At 35.9% G+C, this 19,927-nt stretch overlaps 1 long non-coding RNA gene across 1 annotated transcript in view; it reads left to right on the top strand.

The window, feature by feature from the left end:
* The window catches only part of LOC121029831 (uncharacterized), a 324,524-nt gene that overhangs the window by 199,300 nt on the left and 105,297 nt on the right, over positions 1–19,927 (top strand). Inside the window, exon 2 of the long non-coding RNA XR_005789925.1 lies at positions 8,815–8,895. This is a non-coding gene — a long non-coding RNA (uncharacterized LOC121029831). The remainder of the gene's footprint in view (positions 1–8,814; positions 8,896–19,927) is intronic.

Here is a 19,927-nt window from a genome sequence, read left to right as displayed (position 1 = left end):
TTTGCAGAATAATACCTTCAATACGAATTCATCAATTTAAATATGCATGTATATGTATATATACATACACATATATAGGCATACATGCATACATAAATATGCAAATATATTTGTATATATGTATGTCAATGTAGAGAAATAGAACCAGAAAGATACACCAAACTATTGACAAACTAATTACCTCTGAGATAAGGAAATAAACAATAGCTTTATTAAAAAAGGATTTTCACCTTTTACTTTACATATTTCTGAACTGATTAAACTTTCCTATGAGAATATTTCTTTGTATTATTTGGATAATTAAAACACAAATGAAAAGAAAACTATATTTAACTTCTATTAAAGAAAATGGTCATTCACAGTTAATATCTGCAAACTGGAATATCAAGCCTAAATTTCTAATACTGTCAGATAGCATCTCTAGTAGACTTGAAAAATCTGACTTCAAACTTCCAAGCTGAATAGTCAAATTCAAAATATATATTCAGGAGTTCAAACATTCCACTGATATTATTAGCTAAATCAGTATTGGGTCTTAAAAATAGAAACTGAGCGGCACCTGGGTGCTCAAAGCAACTGACTTTGGTTCAGGTCATGAGGTCATGGTTCGTGGGTTCAAGGCCTGTATTGGGCTCCATGCTGACAGCTCAGAGCCTGGAGCCTGCTTCAGATTCTGTGTTTCCCTCTGTCTCTGCCCCTTCCCTGCTCATGCTCTGTCTCTCTGTCTCTGAAAAATAAATAAACATTCAAAATAGAAATTGATAACTGGTTTATACTTCTGCGTGTCCACATAGACTCTGTGGCTGGGGTTAGAAGCAGTACTCATTCACAGTTGGAAATATCAACCTTAAAACTATGTGTACCTGCAAAGTGAAACATCTGATCAAACATCCTGGTAATGTATGTTTATTTTACTCCAGTTCAAATATGTGAGTATCTGCAAACATATAGATTTCCTAACACCTTAATTTTGCTCCAATTTTGCTTAATTTAAACTGGAGTACATTTCTTTTTTTAAAAAAAAAAGTTATGGTAGTTATATATATGCTATGGTAATGTATAATATGTATAAATGCTTTCATAAAGAAATTAACCCCTAAGGATAAATGATTAACTGGTTTACTTTGTATGTCATGATCTATCAAGTTCTTGAAATTAAGTGCAGTTGAGGTGTTATGCCTCTACAATTTTTCAGTTTAATATACACATGTATATGCAGTTGTGTATATGATTAAAGCACATTTGTGTTTTTATTTATTTATTTATTTTGAGAGAGAGAGAGAGAGAGAGAGAGAGAGAGAGAGAAAGAATCAGAATCCCAAGCAGGCTCCATGCTCAGCACAGAGCTGAGGCAGAGATCTATCTCACAACCATTAGATCATGACCTGAGCCAAAATTGAGTCAGATGTTTAAAGCACTGAGCCACCAAAGTGCCCCACATTTGTGATTTTGAACTTTTGGAGAAGTGGAAGAAGATATAGGAGACTAAAAAGCATAGCTGTAAGAGGAATGGCTATTGGACAAGAATATAAAAATGATGCTTTATTAAACTTCTGAGTATATACATAATTTTGCCTACAGGTTAAGCAACTAGAATAACTGTATTTATATGAAATCCTTCTAGCGATAGTCTCCTGATTACTAAGGAATTACTGAGTTGATGCCATAGCATATGGTGATGAAATTAAAAATTTTCAAGCTTCCAGGAGTCTCGGCTTATTCCACTGAAATAAACCTGCAGCCTATTTAAGGGGTAACAAAATATTTTGCTGAAATTATTAAAATGTGATAAAATTAAACATAATTTGACTTTTTTTTATTCCCAAAGCACCTTTGTTAACGTTTCAATGCAAGATTTCAGAAATTAAACTCCTATATTGATAGTCTTCCTATTCGTTTTTTTTTCTCATTTTCATTCACCCCAATATTTATTTTTCTTATCCAGTTTCCAACATAAAATGTATAGTTTTGACTGTGTCCATGTGCTACATACTGCTTTAGTTGTGGAAATTAAAATAAAAGTAAAAATATCCCTGCATTCAAATAAGGTAGACAGCCCCTGAATATAATAAAATGTATGTAATAGGCTCAAAGGAGACAAGGGCCAACAAAACCCACAAAATAAAAAGCAAACTAAAGAGCAGGGGTAGGTAACAAGTGCCACTTTGTAATGCTAACTGGGGTGGTCAGGATAGACCTCCAAAAGAAAGATGTCAAGGGAGCGAAGACCTGAAAGAGGTGACGGAGGAAGATTTCCACATATTAGAATGAAGATATCTCTAAGCAGAGCAAGAACCCAGTGCAAAAGATCCTTGAGACTTGAATATAAAAGTATGTTAAGGGAGCTCGAGGAGGCCTTGTGTAACATGTGCAATGTGAAAGGAAAGAAGAGTAGTAGAAGTAGGTGTTAGTAAGGATGCTGGGAGCTAGTTCATGTTCTACAGGCCATTCTAAATACATTGGCTTTTGGAGACCTTTCTAGGGCTTTTGCATAAAAGAATGGTAGGATCTACTTATATTTTATTTTATTATTTTTTTAAGGTTTGTTTATTGATTTTTGAGGGGGTTGTGGAACGAGCAGAAGGGAGGGGTGGGCAGAAAGAGAGGGAGACAGAATCCCAAGCAGACTCAAATTCACCAACTGGGACATCAGGACCTGAGTTGAAATCAAGAGTTGGACGCTCAACCAACTGAGCCACCCAGGCACCCCTACTTATATATTTTTTTAAACATTTTTTTCCACGTTTATTTATTTTTGGGGGACAGAGAGAGACAGAGCATGAACGGGGGAGGGGCAGAGAGAGAGGGAGACACAGAATGGGAAACAGGCTCCAGGCTCTGAGCCATCAGCCCAGAGCCCGACGCGGGGCTCGAACTCACGGACCGCAAGATCGTGACCTGGCTGAAGTCGGACGCTTAACCGACTGCGCCACCCAGGCGCCCCCCTACTTATATTTTTAAATAATTACTTAGGTAGAGCGGCTGAGAGTCAGCATAAGGGTCCAAAGGTGGAAGCAGGGAGATTACTTAAAAGGCTTTTGGAGCAGTGCTCACGACTTCTGCTGGAAAGGCCATGTGTGGAGCATATGTAATTCCTTTAGATTCCAGCGCTTGGTCAGTGCTCTAGTTGGTTCTCACTGCCGCACCCCAGGCTGGGCCCTGGTGAAGCTGAGAGAGGTGGCAATTCTGAGGCCCCAGTAGTTCAAGGGTGGTCAGTTTGCCATCCATTGGGGCTTTATTCCTCTTGTGATTTGCCTGGCCTACTTTAGGAACAAAAGATTTGGGTCATCTGGATTTGGAAAACCATAGAGGAACAGGAATGTTCACTTGGTAATAATTCATCAAACTGTACATATATGGCATATGTATTCCAATGTACATGTTACAAGTCAATAAGAAGCTGAAAATGGTTAAACATGGAATTTAGGTTGGGAAAAGAGGGCAAAAAGGAAATCAAAGTGATGAGGACTGTATGATCAATCGATCAATCCAGTCATAGTGGGTTGGAAAATTGTTAGAGATTGTGTAATAAAAGAAATGTGTTGGAATGCTATGAGGTTGTAGATATTGTGTGTGTTAGTTTGCTAGGGCTGCCATACCAAAATACCACAGACTGGCTGGCTTAAATAATAAAAAAGTATTTCCTTACAGTGCTGGAGGCTTGGAAGTCCAAGATCAACTTATTGACAGGGTTGGTTTTATTCTGAGGCCGCTCTCTCACAGGATTGCATATGACCATTGTTTTCCTCTGTTTTTACATGGTCTTATCTCTGAGAACCACATTTATGTGTCCTAAAATCTTCTTACAAGGACACCATCATATTGTATTAAGGTACACCCATATGGCCTCATTTTACCTTAATTACCTTTTTAAAGGCATTTTCATACAGGTACATTGTGAGGTACTAGGAGTCAGGAGTTCAACATAGGCACTTGGGGTAGGGGTACCATAGCTCATCCCATAACAGTGTGGGATGCCTGAAATTAAGACTGGAGGAAAATTATTGTGTAATAATAAGGTCTAGGACATGACTATGGAAATGAATAGCTGAGGTAATGTGCAGGGCAAGATCACCGGAAGAGAAATGTGCCAGTAATGGTCATATTTGTGTATAATGAAATTACCTAAAATTAATACAGGAACAGTGTGTTGGAAGAACTGACAGTAAGCAGGAAGCTAAAATAGAAGTGAGGATGATCTGAGAGGGTAGAAGAAAGTATTACTGAAGTGAGATAATATGGACCCGTGACATGAAATTCAGTGTTGTGTGATTTTGAAAGTAAAGAAGGAAAATGGTCTGAGAGCAACAATGGAATGCAAAGAGGACCCTTAGCTCCCACGCCAGGACCATTAATATATGGATTATGATAGAAAAATGGTGTACCTGTTAAGAAGGCTACAAGTAGTAAGACTCAGAGAAGTCATTTATTGAAAGACTATGGAAATAATCAGAGAAGTGGCTAAGGATTTAATGTTGTGATGTAGAAATCCTATAGTGACACTGTAAATATTTAGAAGTGCATATGTATGTATATGTATATATATATATATATATATGTGTGTGTGTGTGTGTATGTGTGTGTGTGTATATATATATATATATGTACACAAAACATGCAGAAACATGTAGACACACAGACATGTGGGTACACACACACATGGAGTTTGTACCTGTGAACCAGAATGGGCACTTTTCCAAAATATTTTACTTATGTCCCTGTTGTAATTAAATAGCTTCAGGAGAAACATTAGCTATTGGACAGTTTCCAACTCCAGAAAATAGGTGACTTGGTATGAAAGGTCACTTTCCAGAGAGGTCTATTATGGCTTTTTGTTTCTTCCCACTCTTCCCCCTTGCATCTGTTACTTCCCATGCACGCCACCCCCCTACTACCATGCTGTCATCTGTAGCATCCCTCTTGACTTTCTAAATATAAGGAAAAGCTGAAACTTAGAAATTTAAAACTAGAGAGCCAGTGACCACATCTTGGAATTGAGACAAATTCAGGAATGGCTCAGAACCAGCCCAGACCTTCTCATAGTAAGTGCAGTGCAAAAGGATTATTGAAGCATTTTTCATTTTGTCAAACATTTTAATTTTTCTTTCCTGCTATTCATTATGACGTTTTTCGATCTTGCTTGGTTGAATTTGCTATCTGACTCTTGGATACTATTTCAACCAAAATCAAACAAATCATAAATTCCTGTTTGCTCTAAAAATAGAATGAGGGAAGTGAATTATCCCCTTTAAAACCAAAGCAGCCATTTCATATAAAATTTACATAAAGCACAAGAAAGAAAAAAAACAAAAGGGAATATCTCAAAAAATGAAAGACCATGATTCATATTTCAATTAAATTATTCTCAGGAAACAGTGTGGATATTTCATAGCACCTCTTTATAAAGGTTTTTAAGGCTGTAAATTGTTGCTTAATACATCAAAATATAATTATTTGAGATGATCAAGAGCATTTTTCTCTTCTTTATTAAATCTTCTATTAGAGAAAATACTTATAGTAAGGATATATATATATTTTATACTTAAAAACAATACATTGTTTTAAGAGTATAATCCCTAACATTTCAGATGTTATTTAAAACCACAATTGTGTGACATGTAACAAGAAATCTAGTTGAGACTGCTAAATATAAGTTCTCAGCAAAATTTTAACTTCTTTGAAATTTGTATCTTTCAACTGAGTAACTAGCACTCTAAAATTATTTTTTCCCTTGTTTATCTTCTTGAGGTGAACCACATGAACTGGCTTGCTCAATTTTCTTCTGTTTTTATGTCTCAACACAGAAGCAGTCAGTCATACGAAAGTACAGATGTTCTCAAATAATCATGTTCCAGAGATGTGGAGAATGGAGAATCTCAGTGGATTTGAAATATTTCTAAAATTGGATCAGAAACTTTTATAGCACACTTTAGTCTTCTGAAGTAGATGCTTAAAGAATTCAGAATAAATCTGCTTGTCTCCTATCCTATTAAAATGGCAACATTCCTGTTGTGTACATAGCTTGCTTTGCTAAGCTGAAAAATTATTTGTTTTTGTTTAGAAGAATATACTAGTCACTGCTTATCCACAGGGGATATGTTCCAAGACCCCCAGTGAATGCCTCAAACTGGATAGTATTGAACCCTATATATACTTTTATTTTCTGTATATACATACATATGATACAGTTTAATCTATAAATGAAGCACAGTAAGCAATTATGATAACAGAATAGAACAGTTGTAACAGTATATTATAATGTTGTGAATATGATTCCTCTCTTTCTCCAAATATCTTATTGTACTGTATTCACCCCTCTTGTGATGATGTGAGATGATAAAATGGTTATGGGATGAGAAAGAGTGAGGGGAGTGACTCAGGCATTGTGACCTAGCATTAGGCTACTCTTGATCTTCTCATGATATGTCAGGAGGATCATTTCCTCAGAAGGTCAATTATTTGCTTCTAAACCACAAAGAGGAAGGACTACTGTGCACTTAGAGTCAGGGTCTAGAGCTCTGCTTTTGATGTTCATTTGGAATTTGTATTTGAAGAGAAAAATGTATACAGTAATGAATGAGTTTTTGTATAAGTCCTGCCAAATATACTTTATATTCTTCTCTGTATCTTGCACAAGATCTGTCTGGTTAAAGTCTACTCTAATTTCTAAATTCTATTTATTCTTCTTGAATTTGTTTCATTTTGCATGGGTTTTAGCACAAGTCATATTACATAGTTTCTTTTAGTTTTGCCCAGATATGGGTTAAAATTTGAAACTCTTTATGTGTCTGCATATATAATCATTTCAAATCCTTTTTCCTACCCTAAGTCATCAGAAGGATAATCCATATAATTTTTTCTATATTAACTAATTTCTTTTACTTGTGGTGTTATAAAGATCTGCTTACTCTTTTTATTTTCTTAGGAGTTTTGACATGTGAATATTCTGAAATAATATCCAAATAGAACAATGGAGGATTGTTGGAGGTCATTGTGAGGTCATGATCAATGGGTGAAGCAAGATTTGGACCTTGGCCATAGGAGACTTCTCACCCCATTCCCATAGGGGGAGCCATTTTCAATTACACAGCCTTGACAGCAATATGTTGTTGAGACCATCTGGACTGACCCCATTGATGAATCCAATTAAGACCTCTGTATAAACTTTTAAGATTCTGGTGGGCAGATTTGGAGATTTACTCATCTTGCGGCCACTCAAGATAACCTTTATAAGTAAATTGTTGCTTATTAAACAAGCCACCTATCAGTCTGGAGTGATCTGCCTCTTTCTTCTCCCTCTCTTTGCCCTTTGTGTACTGGGCTAGTTTAGCAACCAACAAGGATAACTACCAAATATTTATGCATCAGTGTTTCTGCCATTAGGAGAGGTTTTCCTTTGCTGATCAAAATAAATTCATAAGATAAAGCCTATGTTAACCGGATCACAGAGTGCATAAATCTTTTGCCTTGACTCAGTTTACATGATAATAAGTTGTATATTTTATTCTGATTTAACTGTTTGCCAACGTTTCTTAAGTGTATATGTTTTGTCTCTCCAGCTGATATAAGTAATAGAAGACAGGCTACATGTTCATTTTTATACCTCTAGAGTATCTTCAGAGGCATTCAATAAGTAGGGCTGACTCTTATTTACATTTTAAAATTTGTCTATTAAAATCTCTTATTAGTTATTGGATTCTGGTGGTAAAAATCATATTAATTCCTCTTAGGAAACTACAAAATCCAAAGCTATCTGATAAGTAAAACTAGGACCCATTAAGGAGAACATGCTATTGAAAAGTCATGGCACTGCAGTATTCTGCTCTACTTTAATTTTTAAAAAATATTTATTTATTTTTGAGAGAGAGAAAGACAGAGAGCTAGCTAGACAGAGAGAGGGAGACATGGAATCTGAAGCAGGCTCTAGGCTTCACGTTGTCAGCACAGAGACAACTCACCAACCTTGAGATCATGACCTGAGCTGAAATCAGACGTTTAACCAACTGAGCCACCCAGGTGCCCCAGATCTACTTTAATACTTCTAGTAAATATATACTATACTGACTGAATATAATTCTAAACAAACAGTGGTAATGTCAAAAAAAAAAAGAAAAAACATGGGGCGCCTGGGTGACTCAGTCACTTAAGCATGAGAATTCGGCTCAGGTCACGATCTCAAGATTTGTGAGTTCAACCTCTGCATCAGGCTCTGTGCTAACAGCTCAGAGCCTGGAGCCTGATTCAAATTCTGTGTTTCCCTCTCTCTATGCCCTTCCCCAGCTCACACTCTGTCTCTTTCAAAAATAAACATTAAAAAAAGTAAGAAAAAAAGAAAAAATATTCTTTTCTGAGGCAAACCTGACCATAAGAGTACATCTGGACTATGTGTACTCTAATGATACTAAGTATTCGACATGATTTTAAACCACATATGTCTGTCTATATCATGGAAGTTTTGTGCTTGTAACATGTTATGGTTCCAAATGGCTTTTAAATCAATATTTTTATGTTTAAATATGTTGAAATCAGTTAGACTTCTATCTGCAATAATTAGAGACCAATAGGGGTTTATCTCCAACTACCTAGTCTTTAGTATTTCTGGAACTTAAATAGTATGCACAAGTGAAAAACCAATCTTACAATATATTTGTGCTATTTACTATATATATGATACATGTAATATGTATTAACTTGTCTGTAAAATCATTTATATTGATAAGTTATAGTACAAATGTTGAAAAGTGTTTCCTAAAAATAATGACTTCTCTTGGGATTTGAACAAAATATTTCATCAGTAATTCTCTTTTTGTTTAGCTCTTTTTGTGAACTCTGCAACCTGAGTCAATTGTACAAAAAACAGCAACTTCTTGGATACAGAAGATCCTGCAACTCCAGGTAATATGGTCATGGCAGAGATTAACTATAGGTCATGTTCACTTATCCCTTACCATCTAGATATCTCATTCAAGAGTCAGAAAGAGTATAACAGTTATTTTGTATAGTTACAGTCAGAGAAGAGAAAGTTACAGCCATCTGAGAAACAATGCCCTACCTCCAACCCCCACCAGTTGAAAAGGTTATTTCCAAGTGTGAACAAACATAATTTGTAATTGGTTACAATGGATTTTTTGTTTTGTTTTCGTTTTTTTGTGTTTTATTTTATTTTGGCTACAGTGGGTTTAAACAGAGAATAGAGGTTTTGTTTCAATTTGAAACAAGTCTCAAAAAACATTGATTTTTAGGGAGGAAAGGGAGAGAAGGTTTGGTTTGGAATGGAGTATGAGGAAGCTGACTAGACTATACTGATTATGCTGGAGGGAAACAGCTAGTGAAAAAGCCCAAAAGGGATAATCTGCAGACATTGATATAGGAGAGGTACAAGAGCTCTGGCACGGCCTAAATGTTTCATGAGTTATCTCATCATTTAAAAAGCAAGGCATTGTGTATAGGCTGGTTTTAGGAAAACCACTCATTCTAATTGTGGAGTTTAAGGAATGTAGTTGAGACTGCTAGGGGAAGTGCCTCTTAAAAGTTAGCATGGTATTAGGGACCCAAGAAGGTAACAGGAATTCAGAGCAGAGCAACCAAAGTGAGGAACAGAAACAGTAATTAAACACAAAATAAAATAGAGAAACAAAGCAAGACAGTGTCAGCTATTTCTCAGGTCTCCAGGCTCCCTTACCTTTCTAAGAAGGGATATTAAGGTAGCACGGATTGAGAACCTTGGGGCTTCCCTTGGCTTTCCACTTGGTAAACCCAATGTAATAATACGTGTCTGAGAAAAGATCAGCAATAATGCAAATCATCAAAGACTTGAGGGATGCAGAAGTGGTGACCCAATCACGTTCCCCCTTAGTTTATCTTTTTTAAAAAAAAATATTTATTTATTTTAATTCAGAAGACAGTTTCTGGAGAATGACAACACATTTTTAGTAATTCAACAACATAAATTAGGCACATATGTGCAAATCATACTTTTCTGGAATATATAAAGAAAAACAGCAAAGAAAGACAAGAAGTCATATTACAAAAATGAGGAATTTGTATGTAAGAAGAAGGTAGTAAGTGCTATGGAAAAATGAGACGTAGGTGAGATAATAAGAATTAGGAGAGTCAACTGTGGGGAATTGAGGAAAGATTGGTGTGTGATTTTTTTCAAAGAGTGGATATATTATGTAGTGGTATTTAAAAGATTTTTTGTAATATAAGATTGATATAAAATCCTCCTAGAACATTTAGAATGCATAGAAAATGGAGAAATAAAAATAAAATCACCACATATTTAGATATCCAAAGATAAACTTCCTGGTTTTTTTTCTCTGATTTTTTGGTTTGTTTTGTATTAGAAGATATGGTGCATAGTTTACTTTTTACCAACGCTCTGCAAATGTATTTTGTTGGACTTTCAACATTACGAATAAAATTTTTTACCATGGGCTATTTCTTTCCTTATAAAGCAAAACAAGTTATCCAAATGTAATAAACATTTCATTAAAGTCTCCTCTGACTTCCCTAATAGTCTCCTCTCCAGAAGTGACCATTGTTATCAGTTTCTTATATATCCTTTCAGAATTCTTCCGTGCATATTCAAGCATATATCTGTATGGCATATTCTGTATGGCATCTATATATTCGCACAGAGCCTGAAGCAGGGCTTGAACTCATAAACCATGAGATCATGGCATGAGTTGAAATCAACAGTTGGATGCTTAACTGACTGATATATATGGCTTACATTTTTTTAAAACATAGATGGTATCAGATTATATCTATTATGACACTTTTCTCGTCACTTAATTTCAGAGAATTTTGAACATCTGAAAAATAGATCAGAAGCCTCATAGCCTAACATTATTTCATTGTTACCCATTCATTCACCTCCCTTCTTCCCATACAATTTTGTAGTGTATGCCTGACATTATACTATTTATTTATAATATTTCAGCATGTATGTTTGAAAGACAAGATTCTCTCTGTTTGCTTAAAAACACAAACCCAGTAGCATTACTGGGTCTAGAAATAAATGAACAGTAATTTCCTGTTATTTAAAAATTAAATGTAGATTGACAATTGTATCACAAATGTCATCACTTTTTCTGTAATTAATTTAAAACTTCAATTGAAATAGGGTGAATACACAGTAATTGGTTGATATTGTCTGTTAAATCATTTAAAAACCTAATGGCCCCTATGTAGCTTTGATTTTTTGTACTTTATCAAAGAAAACAGGTCTCCATTATTAATTTGTAAGAAGTAGTAATATTTAATAGATAAGAATCTTGCACAGGTTTTTTTTTGTTATTGTTGAATCAGCATTATATAGTTTAATATATTATTCTGTGTTGCTATTTTCTCTAAATTAATATTCAATTTTAAAGATTTGATGGATTCATTCAATTTGGGGGGGGCAAGAGGACTACATAGGAGGTTTTGTGTTCTCTTGTCAGGAGCCACATGATGTTTTGTGTTATTAGCAGTTGTTGATATTAAATGGCTGGATGTATTATTTTATTAGGCACTAAATATTTGTATCCTTCTAATTTGATCATTACTTTTTTTATTTATTAGGTGAAGTATTTCTATAATGATAATTTTTTCTTGTCTCCTATTTGACTACCTACTTATACAGTTTTTGAAATAAGAGATTGATAACTTGATTCTTTTATTTCTTAGTTTTAAAAACAATTAGCTATCTTCCCTTAATCCTCCAACAGTATTCAGTTGGTTGCTATTGTTTTTGGAATTATGATGAGCTAAAAATGTCAAATCTGCTTAATGTGTTTCAATCTACTAAGTATTATTCTTATTGATACTCAAATAGTACTGTCTTTGGTCAGTGGGAACCTCTTAAATTTGACTTTTTAGTCTTTTGATGTGACTATAGTTGTTTCGGTCTTTATTTTTTGTGTTGCTTCCCATCTGATATGAAAACATTTTCCAAAGTTTATTTGATACATATAGCCCAGATGTGAAATAAGCCATTTCTCCAAGGAACTCTGATTCTATTTAGTGGAATCCATATATCACCATTGCTTCTTTTTTGATATATATATATTTTAAACCTTCTTCATGGACAGAGATAGAAATGATTTTTAAAGATAAAATGCATTGTGAATTCATACTAATAACCCTAAAATTTTAAAATAAATATTGTTTAAAATATATATGTGTGTGTGTATGTGAGTGTGTGTGTGTGTGTGTGTGTATACATTTAAATGCAGAAATCACAAATGCTTAGTAAATTAGTAAATGCTTAGTAAATTTAAACAATTGAAGATAACTAGCATATATATATCAAGAAGCAAAACACTGCCAGCACCACAGAAGCCCCACTTGGGTCTTTCTCAATCACTAACTTCCCTGTAAAGAGAAGCACAATGCTGACTGGTAGCATTATACGCTAGTATTTTCTGTATAAATTTAAGCTTATTTCACACTGAATTGTAGTCCCAAATGTGCATGTATGGCTAGTGGTTGGCTCTTTCTATCTGTGAGAGATCCAAGATTTTTTTTTAAGTTGTAGCTCTACATTTTTCCATACATGGCCTCAAAGACACCATGGTCCTCTAGAATATATCTTGGAGGACTTTTATAAGCCAGGTCTGCAAGTGGTATACATTATTTCCATATACATTACATTGAGCAGAACTCAGTCATGTGGTTATATCCAAGTGCATAGAGATTGGAAACTGTAGTTCAGCTGCATTCTGAGAAGGAGGGGAACACAGGTGAGCTAATTATTAATCATTCTTTTGATTTCTAAATATACAATGTATTCTTCTCTCACATTTAAACACACTCATCTGCATACAATGGGAGAGAATGTCAAGTCCCATCCTGTCAGTTGGCGTCCAGGTAAAGTCGGGGTTCTTTGATAGAGAAGACAAGATACTAATAGAGAAGACAAACATCAGATGCATGTGTTTCTTACCATATTTAGCAATGTCTCAATAGCAAAGACAAGCTGTCTTCCTCACACACAATGGTGGTACAGAATCAAGATATGGTAGTACAGATTCAAACTAGGAGAGAATTATACGTTCAAACTAGAAGGGTAATTATACTGTCCATTATATATTATACATGTGTGTGTGTATATATATATATATATATACACATATATATATATACATATATGTATATATTATACTTTTCCATTATGATATCTTACATGCTTTTAGATCCATATAATTTGTATTAAAAATATATTTGTAATATAATTATTATTAGAGGTTCACCAATATAAATAATAATTTTGGTCAGAACTATTTTTAAAGATACAATTTAATTATTTTTTGTGCAACTTTTAATCCCAAACGTTCTGTTTGGCTGATAACACAAAGTCTTTGCCTTCAACAGCTGAGAAGTTAAATTTGTCTTCTATGAATGGAATAAAGACTGTGGTGGGCAGGTATTGTTGTTGTTGTTATTGTTATTGTTTTGTGGTGGTCAGTTTGAGATGAAAAATCAGGTAACCAGTGATGGGCATGCTAGTTTTGAAATATGTATTAAATCCATGAAGTGATATTAAAATGGCAGTTACATTTATGAGTATAGATTTCAGAGAGGAAATGTGACCATATATGTAAATTTGATAGTAACTAGCAAATGGATGGTATCCAATATAATGAGAATAATGCATTCACCAAAGAATATAATGTAGATGGAGAAAAAAATTGCAGCCAAGAACAGAAGCATAATGCATTCCAACACAGGAGATTGGAAAAATTGCAAAGGAGAGAGGAACAGAACAATTAATGAGGTATATCTGTATTTATCACATATGTTGGGAGCAAGGAAAGAAAATTTATTAACAGGGAAGAAACATTTATGTAAAATGATATTGATAGATGAAGAAGGCAAGAGTTTGGTATGAATGGTTGATATAGTACACAGAGTTCTAAACAGTAGTTTTAATGAAATGATAGAAGAAAATCTTGATTGCTGTAAGTTTGGACAAAATGACGGTAGATGTAGAACAAGATAAGTTGTTTTTTAAGATGGAAAAAGTAATATTGCTTTTTTTTTGGTGAGGAAGTAATTACGTAGAGAGAAAAAATGGAATTGTAAAAGATAATGGGATCATATAGAGTTGGCAAAACCAGTAAGATCTAATTTAAAAGGGAAAGATTAAATTAGAACAGACATCTCACCAAAGAAGATATACAGTTGATAAATAAGCAGGTGAAAAGATGTTCAACATTATATATCATAGGGAATTGAAAATTAAATCAGCAAAGAGATACTATTGCACATCTACTAGAATGGCAAAAGCTTAGAACACCAACAAACCAAATTGTGAGGATTGTGAGGATATTGAATAATAAGACTTCTCACTCTTTGCTGGTGGAAATATCAAGTGGTACAGCCACTTTGGAAGACATGCTGGCAGTTTCAACAAAGCTAAGCATAAGTTTTCCGTAATATCACCAATCTTACTCCTAGATTTTTATGCAAATGACGTGTAAATTCATATACACACATAAACCTAGAAAAAATGTTTACAGCACTTTTATTCGTATTTGCCAAAACTTAGAAGCAAACAAAATATTTTATATATTACTGCATACAGGTCATTATACATTTGACAAAACCCATAGAACTATACAATACAAAGAGTGAATGCTATTGTCAACTGTGGACTTTAGTTAATAATTATGTATGGATAGTCCTTCATCAATTGTAACGAATGTACCCACTAATGCAAGATGTTATTAATAGAAAATGGGAGATAGTGAGAGTGTATGTAAAAACTCCCTATAATTTCTGCATATTTTTCTGGAAACGTAAAACTCCTGCAAAAATTACTGTTCAGGATGAAAAATAAACAGAATTATAAAACTATCAAAAATAAATGGAGAGATTATCTTCTGTAAAAGCAGAGATCTTTGTTAACAGGTGGGAAATTAGATATTCAGGTGTAGATGCTGGTAGATGAGGAGATGTAAGGGAGGGAGATGGTAGAGATTATGTTCAATTGTTTCAAAATCTTAGTAAAAGAAGAAAAGTTCTAATCTCAGAGTGAGGTTATTTAAGTATTAGAATTTTGAGATAAGAAGAGAATATGTGAAATAATCTCTTATGAGAGTAGAAAAATCAATGTATTAAGAAAGCATAGGATAATTTCAGTGCAATTAAAGGCCCAGTTGACATATGTGGTTTTAATTTTAAGCAAGACCAATCAATGTGGTTTTAATATGAGGTTTTTTCTTTCCTCCAGACTTACTCAGATGTATGTTACATGTGTAGAATAGACAGACATTGGATGTAACTAGAGTTGTGGTTTTGCAAAGCAAATATAAAATTTGAGGAGTATAGGGAAAGTAATGTATGAGAGAGAGTAATTTTAATGAATTACCATATGTATTAGTTTGATAGGTCTGCCATAACAAAATACCACAGACTGGGCGGCTTAAACAATGGAAATGTATTTTTTCAAACTTCTAGAGTCCAGAAGTCCAAGACCAAGGGTTTGTCAGGTTTGGGTTCTCCTGAGACCCCTTTCACAATTCAACGGAATTCTTTAACTTCTTTGCCACTTTGTAACAACGATTGCCTTTCCTCCATTTTCCAGTAACATATTCCATATTTCCATCCCAGGGTTCACCAGAATTACCTTTAATGTCCATATATCTGCCAATAGTCTCTTCAGGGCCATCTAGCCTTTTTCTGACATGCAATTCAAATCTGTCCAGCTCATACCCATTCCAGAGCCACTTCTATATTTTTAGGCACCTATTACAGCAGCAATTGATTTCTGTGTGCCAAAATATGTATGAGTTTTCTAGGGATGCCATAACAAAAATACCACGGACCAGGTGGTTTAACAATTCAAATTTATTTTCTCATAGTTCTGGGCACTAGAAGTCCGAGATCAAAATGTTGACAACTTTCATTTCTCCTGAGACCTCTCTCCTTGGCTTATAGATGGCCACATTTTTGCTCTGTCCCCATATGGTCATTTCTCTATACATATGCCCCTGGTATCTGTATGTGTGTCCAGATTTCCTCATCTTGTTTGTTTATTTATTTTGAGAGAGAGAGAGAGAGAGAGACAAAGACTGAGTGCAAGTGAGGGAGGGGCAGAGAGAGAGGGAAACACAGAATCTGAATCAGGCTCCAGGGTCTGAGGTGTCAGCACAGAGCCTGACCCAGGGCTTGAACTCACAGACTGTGAGATCATGACATGAGATGAAGTCGGACACTCAACTGACTGAGCCACCCAGGTACCCCAGATTTCCTCATCTTATAAGGAGAACAGACAAGTTTCATTGGAGCCCACACATATAGTCTCATTTAATCTTAATTATCTCTTTAAAGGCTGATCCCTGGAAGTTTGGGCTTCAGCATATGGATTTTGAGGGGGACACAGTTAAACCCATAGCACCATATAATTTAAGATTAGTAAAAAGGGAAGAAAGGCCATCAAATGGAAGAGAGGCAGTAAAAAGTTAATAGGATCTATGAATTGGAGGTCATTGTAATGTTAAGCTTGGAGTTTGGATACTTGGAAATAAGATTATGTAGTGTTTACAAGTTCTTGACAATGCCACAGTCTAAGATACTTCTATGGAAATGAGAAGCTGAGATATATAGAAACACCAGATCAGCATGGGGAAGAAGTTCAAAGGTCTGAAAGGCCAAGGTCATTGGAAAGTTCACGTAGATGTGTTTTGAAATAATAAATAATCTAAACAAGAATCATGTGGAATATAGTATTGGTGAGCAGGAGGTAAAATCATTGATAAATAAGGACCAACATGTTAGAGGTGTATATATGAGAGCAGTTATGAAGCAGTATGTTGATGATCCAATTTGAAGACATGAGATTTAAAACTGGGGAATTTAGGGATGAAGGAGGGAGAATTGTGTGGAGGCAGCAATGAGAAGTAAGGAGGATGCCTGCCTGCCATACCTGATGATGTGTGGAGGCCTGAGAGCAGAGAGAGAAATACAGTTGCTCCTACAGAGAAATTCTTCCTCAGGGAAGAATTAAGTTTCCTTTAAAGCAAGAAAGCATAGGGACTGTTTAGAAAAGAGTTCAGTGATGACGATGATGATGATGATGATGATGATGTCATTAATTTTTAGTGTTTTAAAAGTTATAAAAGGGTGAAATAATGGGGCTTAATAGGTTTCTACTTGAAGTGTTTAAGAAATTGAAGAGGGATGGAAGGGTTTCAGGAATTGTAGATGTGAGACCCAGTAGGAATGTAAAGGGCCAGATGGACCTTAGTGAGCAGAAGATGAGAAATGAGAAATCTGGGCCTTCCTCTGAGACTGACATAAACAGATTAAAGGGCCTATTTAAATGGGTCTCAGTGGATTCAGGGCAGATTGTGGTGGCAAGGCTGGAGGTCTTGTACACAGATGACTTCTATGGCTCTTCACAGACATTTGATAATGGAGCTTACCACTTATGCTTTCTTCTAGGAGTTTTATGGCTTTAGGTCTTACATTCAAGTTTCTAATGCATTCTGAGTGCATTTTTGTGTTTAATCATTGTGAGTGAATGAAACTCATGATTGAGTTTCATTCTTTTGCATGTGGAGGTCCAGTTTTGCCAACACAATTTATTGAAGAGACTATTGTCATAAATTAATTGACCATATGCATGTGGGTTTATTTCTGGTCTGTTTATTTCGTTCTATTGATCTATAGGTCTTTTTTCATGCCAATATCATATTGTTTTAATTACTATATCTTTGTTGTGTTGTTTGAAATCAGGGAGCATGATGCCTCCAGCTTTGTTCCTTCTTCTTGTGATCACTTTGACTATTCAGGGTCTTTTGTGGTTCTATACAAATTGTAGATTATTTGTTTTATTTCTGTGAAATATACTGTTGTGTTTTTGTAGGAATTGCAATAATTCTGTATATTGATTTGGGCAGTATGATAATTTAATAATATTGATTATTCCAAGCACAGAATATCTTTCCCTTTATTTGTGTAATTTTCAATTTCTTTCATCCATACGTTATAGCTTTCAGAGTCCAAATCATTTACCTCCTTGGTTAAATTAATTCCTAAGTATGTTATTCTTTTTTTTTTAAGTTTTATTTTATTATTGATTTTGAGAGGGGGGAAGAGCAGAGAGGGAGGGAGAGAAAATCCCAAGCACACTTTGTGCTGACAAAACAGAGCCTGATGCTGGACTTGAACCCACGAACTGTGAGATCATAACCTAAGCCAAAACCAAGAGTTGGATGTTTAACCAACTGAGCCACCCAGGCACCCCAGCATTGTATTCTATTTGATGCAATTATAAATGGGATTTTTTTCTCAAATTCTCTTTCTGATGGTTGACATCTTTGTGCTTTTCCTTTGTTGTGCTCAGTATTTCACGGAAGGGAGCTTTTAACCTGGTGCCCCAGATTTTGCGGCTGCCATCCAGGGGACACTTCTTGACTCCTTGATGTGGAGGCTGGAGGAGCTTATGTTCATGTTCCTATGGGGTTGCAATAATTGGTATCACTCAGAAAGGAGCTCACACCCCTGTCTGGCACCCTGATTTTTGCAGCTGCTGCCAGGGACACCTCTATATTGCCTGGCTTTGGTGTCCAGTGGGGCTTATGCTTTTGTGTCCCACAGGACTATAACCAATAGAGAAAGATTCCTTAAACAGATACTACCCTGAGGGCCCCACAGGAGGCAGCTGACCCGGAGCTTTCTAAGAAGGGAGCCTATCTGATAATCATCATTGCTGCAGACTGAAGTACAAGTTGCTAATAAACACACATTTAAAGGCTGACTGTAGGGACGCCTGGGTGGCGCAGTCGGTTAAGCGTCCGACTTCAGCCAGGTCACGATCTTGCCGTCCGTGAGTTCGAGCCCTGCGTCGGGCTCTGGGCTGATGGCTCAGAGCCTGGAGCCTGTTTCCGATTCTGTGTCTCCCTCTCTCTCTGTCCCTCCCCCGTTCATGCTCTGTCTCTCTCTGTCCCAAAAATAAATAAACGTTGAAAAAAAAAAATTTAAAGGCTGACTGTAATCCTTTCCAGAGACCTCAGAGCACAGGTGCTATCTTCATGCTCTCCTCTGTTGCACTCCAGAGCACGAGTGTCTCCTAGAGGGGAACTTTACATGTTCTAGGTGTTCTAGGTTTTATGACTGGTGCTCTGATTTTTTCAGCTGCTTCCCAGGGGACTCCCTTTGATCTTGTGGCTCTGGTGCATATGGGGCCTGAATTCCTGGGTTCCCCAGGACTGTGGCAATCAGAGAGACAGTTGTTGACAGGCTAGCACCCCCATGGCACTGCACAGACAGCAGACTGAGGCACCCCCTCATGGGTAAAGGAGGCCTCTTTGCTTTTTCTAGAGCTTTGGCCTTGAGGTTTGACATACATGCATCGGCCTGTGGAGCTACTCTCAAGAAACAGGCTACAGATGACATCTTAGTGATCTCTTTGCTTGACTCCAGCTTGTCAGTATCTCCCAGTGAAGAGCTTAAACACTTGTATAGAGCCCCAATTTTTGCAACTCTCAACATGAGGCATCACCAGATCTCCTGGTTCTGGTGGCCAGCAGGGTTTATGCTTGAGGTCCCCACAGGATTCTATATTTGACATACTTTTGAAAGTTCCTGCCTAAGGGTCTGGCTTCCAATCAGCCTGAACCTAAATGTTGAAATCCTCTCCTTAGGGACACTAACAGGTCTTGGCACATCCTCAACTATTGGGAGCTATTAAAAAATATAATAGACTGCTTGAACAAGCGCAAAGTTTTGAGAGACAACAAAGAGCTGGAGCAGGGTTAAAAAATGTTTATCTCCTAAAAGGAGCAACATCTTCAAGGCTGGGAATGGTGGTTTTTTCATCTACTGTAAAGAAGCCAGCAGAGAGAGTCAAACAAAATGAAGAAACTTAGGAATATGTTCTAAATAAAAGCAAGATAAAACTTCAGGGGAAAAGAAAAAGCCTAGTTGATAGAAA

This window comes from Herpailurus yagouaroundi, unplaced genomic scaffold (genome assembly GCF_014898765.1).
Source record: "Herpailurus yagouaroundi ecotype Mexico unplaced genomic scaffold, PumYag 139, whole genome shotgun sequence".
NCBI classification, from domain to species: Eukaryota; Metazoa; Chordata; class Mammalia; order Carnivora; family Felidae; genus Herpailurus; species Herpailurus yagouaroundi.
Note: the sequence above shows the minus strand (reverse complement) of the source record. Positions and strands in the feature narration are given on the sequence as shown.